This window comes from Octodon degus, unplaced genomic scaffold (genome assembly GCF_000260255.1).
Source record: "Octodon degus isolate 3935 unplaced genomic scaffold, OctDeg1.0 scaffold00181, whole genome shotgun sequence".
NCBI lineage: Eukaryota > Metazoa > Chordata > Mammalia > Rodentia > Octodontidae > Octodon > Octodon degus.
In genome coordinates this window covers 2,845,225-2,849,889 of record NW_004524757.1, presented here as the reverse complement: position 1 = coordinate 2,849,889, position 4,665 = coordinate 2,845,225, and positions in this window count along the sequence as shown.

Here is a 4,665-nt window from a genome sequence, read left to right as displayed (position 1 = left end):
GCAGTATGCACTAGGGCAAATATGTTGGTAAATCTCTTGAACAGATGAAGCAAAGAACATGGCCATTCCTTTCATACAGATACAGTTGAGGTACTACAGTGGGATGGTCCTTAGTGATTCTGCTGGGCTAGAAGCTTGGTCTTCTGATAATGGGAAATTTCTAATTAGAGAGACATTAATGTCCCTGTGGACATTAAAATGTTAATGCAGAACTGTGAAGTCTCTGATGCACTTGGGATTTGGGCTGCTATTTGAAGGGGCAACAGTAGAAGACTGCCTGACGCCCATAAGAATTGGATCAGTTGAGAATTATGCCCCCAGCATTCTACACCAGGGAACATTGCCAGATCAGCCCCATCGCTGCACATTCTTCCAATTGATTGTTTCCAAATTAGTCCAAGTGTGTGCTTTTTAATATCCTCCTCACCGTGAAATTCTTGCTTTATAATCTTAATGTCTTCCATATGAGAGAGACCTTCATTTTCCCACCCCTCACCTTAGAGTAACTACATCCGAACAAGCTCCCCAAATTTTAGCACAAGATCACATTTCTTTCCTGTCCTTCTATGGTTCATAAAATCCTCTCAGGCCATGAACTTACCCTTGTGGCCATGGTCTTCACCTGAGGAGGGTGATGTTTGCTTCCACATCGCCTTCTGTTCTAATCAGGAATGAATGGAAAGGAATACAGATTCAGATGTACTGATTTGGGCTGGGCTTTCATTCACAGGATTTGTTAGGGAAAGCCAAGCAAGACTGACATTTCCATGTGCTGCTTAAGGCTTTCTCCAAGAGAGATTCAGGGCGCTACATGGCCACAGGCCTTAAGACATCATTGTTGACCTAGGAGGCATGTTAATCTCTGTTACAGGTCTGTGACCAGCAAGGTTTGACTTGGCAAAGGGAAAAGTGGATCAGTTCAGTTTACCAGTCACTCTTAGAGTGCTAATATGCTCCAGGTAAGTCCTTGTGCTAATTTGAAAGAAGAGGAGAGACACTAAAGCTCTTGGTCACTGTTTCAGTCAGTACTTACTAGAGAACTGAATTTAATGCAAGATATACAAATATATAATTTACAAGATTGGCTTACAGTGACTCCCTGCAGAGACAAGTGAGGAACAGCGCAAAAGGGCTGTCTGTGTGCTGGAGATCTGGAGGATGCAGAGGAAGGCCTGGGGCTCAGGGTAGGTCCCATAGAAGTCTGCATCAGGAGGCTGAAGGGACTGCAGTGGAAGCCAAGAGATGACGTCTACAGTGAAGGTGAGTAATGGAGCTCCTCCAAAGAAACAGAAGCGAGCCTTCTTAGTTTCCTCCTATACTTTTCAGGAAGCAAGTCATTGGCTGCTGTCACTTATCCCTAGGGTGGTTCTTCTGTCTGTGCTGAATCCCTTCAGCAGTACCCAGAGCTATGATGATCCAATGGAACTCAGTATTTCTTATTCAGTTAACTATCATAGTCACTTTCTCTCGCTGGTATAAAATATTCATTACACACATCTAAGAGGAGAAATTTATTTGAGGTCACAGTTTTGAGAGATTCCAGTCCATGATCAGTTGGCTTCAGGTATTAAGGGCATGGTGAAGGGTATAGCAGAGAAAAGCTCTTCATGTCATGACAGCCAGAAAGCAGAGAGAGAAGACAGGAGTCAGGGAGGGCAATATGCTCTTCCAGGTCATGCCCCAGTGACTGGCGTCTAACTAGGCCCCACCTCCTGACACAAAGTCAGATACAGCATTCACATGCTCTGATCACCTTCCAAAAGCCCTCCCTTTGAGTGCATGAGGGTTTTGGGAGTCGTCCTTGATCTAACCCACAACAAAAACAAATCTAATTTTGCTAGGCAAACAAGGGAGACTACGCATTTCAAGCAAAGAGAGGAAATCATGCAAAGGTACGGTGGAAGAAATAGGAATCCGCTGGGTATGGCCAAGTGGAGAGGTGTATGCACATGTGCTGGAGGGCTAGGTGTCACACACTGGCCAGAGATAGGATACGGAGACTCAGCTGGAACCAGGGGCTTCTTGAGTGAAGCATTTATCTTCTAGGTAACATTTCAGGAAAGGTGTCTTGTGGAACAGTGGAACATTTCATTCTGAGACACATGTGTCGTGTGCATTGCCTCCCCTTCTGTCACAGTGGGTGGATAGTCTGTCCTCCCAGACAGGGCCAGCCTTCTTCATTTTCATCTCCTTCTGTCCTCAGTCCTCCTCTTGACCTACTTTAGCAGCACTTATTACCTGATGTTCTAAATATGAGTTGCTTTGCATACTGCCTGTCTTCCTCACCAGATCAAAAGCTCTGGAAGAGCAAGGACTTTCTTTTTACTTTCAGCGATATAGACTCAAACCCTAAGCAGTTCATTGTCTAGAGAATGGCCCCCCAAAAGCTGCCAAATGATGTTAATAGCTGTTTAACAAAAGGAAAAATCAAGCATATTTAGGAACCTGGTGGTTAACTATACTTAAATAGGTTTCACCCTCCCCCACAAGGGACTTCTTTAAATCTTTTTTCCCCAAGTCTTTACTATGCTATCATGCAGGTAAGAGAGGAGGGTGTCTTGGCCCAGTGGAAATACAATAAAAATGGACAGGAGATGCCTTCTGGATTGTTTTTTGTACTGAGGATTGAACTCAGGACCTTAAACTTGCCAGGCAGGCACTTATGCCACTGAGCTATATCTCCAGCTTGCTTTTTGGATCTTTAATTGTAGAGTTTACAGGAGGACTTCTTCATGGATTGGATATAAATGATGAAAGGAAAAGCAGAAGATCTCTCTCTCTCGCTCTCTCTCTGTGTCTTTCTCTGTCTCTGTCTATCTCTCTGTCTCTGTCTCTCTGTGTCTGTGTCTGTGTCTGTGTCTGTGTCTGTGTCTGTCTGTCTGTCTGTCTGTCTGTCTGTCTGTCTGTCTGTCTCTCTCTGTCTCTTTCTCTGTCTCTGTCTATCTCTCTGTCTCTGTCTCTCTGTGTCTGTCTCTGTCTCTCTCTCTCTCTCTCTCCACACACACACACACACACACACACACACACACACACAGCAGGCTGCTACTACAGTGCAAGGATGGAGCACCCTTAGTCTCAGAATTTGCCATTTGCCATGCAGTACCAGTTAGGGCAGCTGAGCCACGGGTAGATCTGACCCTGTCAGGGCTAACACAGCCCCTCACTCTTGACACTCTGCTGCAGTGGCACCTACTGTCAGTGGGACATGAGTGCGTGTGCACAGAGACACAGCCCTGCCTGCCAGCACGTAGCAAGCACTCCTAGCACTGAACCTGCGACACACCCATGCACACCTCTCATCAGATTAGTCTCCACCTTGCCCTCAGTTATGACAGGGCAGCAGATCTCCATGCTTAGCTGGACTCACTACTGTGTCATGGTTCCAGATTCCCTCCTTCTCTCTTTAGTCGAAGTCCGGTTTCGCCTTGATGTAGTTCTGCAAATCACAGCTCAAGAACTCTGCAAAGCCCCCTCTGCCAGGAAAGATGGAGCCCTGAGTCAGTGGATAGAGTGAATCTGGACCACTGGGACCCAGGCCTGCTTGGTGTCGGAAAGGTTAACAGTACAAAGGGGAAATGATATTAGCAGCCAAGCGGTGGAGGTGATATGGCTGGACGCACACGTGTCCTGGAGTCCCAGGTCGGGAGAGAGGGCAGAGCATTTACTGGGCATGTACTCTTTCATCTGTGAACAGAGAAGCCAGCTTGCAAAGAGGAACGATGAATTTCCAGGGCCAGTCAGTGTTCATCTGGACTCTGGCAGTGAAGAATGTAAAGGCAGCAAGTAGGTAGAAAAGTGGACGTCTCTGCCCTGAGCGCCTGCAGACCTGCCGCTATAGAGAGCTCGGCACAGACCTCTCTGGGCCGTGATTTCCCCATCATAGCAATGACGGGTCTGGGGCTTGAATTCCAGTCCTGCAGAGGCTTTCATTGGGATGGGGGGCTTCTCAGTTGCCCTCACATCCGGGACTTTAATCCCTTTGCCAATATGGCTACGTATGAGGTGTCAAAGGCAACAGATTGAGACCCCTCTTGCGTGGCCCTGCATTGCACAAAACACATCTCAGAAAATCTGCCAGAGCCCAGATGCTGGAATTCCATAAGGTGAAAAAATGCCTGCCTGCTCCAAAAGTTTACACCTGAGCAAAACTAAAATTGCATGCAAACAGCAAAGCTGCTAGGATGCAAGTTTAATAAGCTATTAAACAGCACCATCGGAAACCTGCAATCAAAGCAAAAACACTGTAAAATAAATCAAAAGACATAAGAAAAGATTTCACATTGGTAAAAGTTTATGCCATTTCTGACTCCCCAAAATGTTACCATTAACCTAGGAGTTAATCAGAGTTTTGCATTTACCCGTTGTTCAGAGCCATAATGAGCACTTTAACAGGGTAAATAAAAAGATCTAAAGAAGCAATAAACGCCAATGACACAAGTGGCAATCATCTACCTTGTGAGGCTCATACGGTACAAAGCGTCGCACAGCTGGAAACAAATGATTCCAAAGAACACTGTAAATAACCTCCAAGCCCACTCCTAATTAAAGAGAAGCCCCACTTTCTCATGGGCATTGAATATATGAACCAATTAGGAAAATATCATTTCTTCCAAAAGTGGTCTCTCTCTCTCTCTCTCTCTCTCTCTCTCTCTCTCTCTCTCTCTC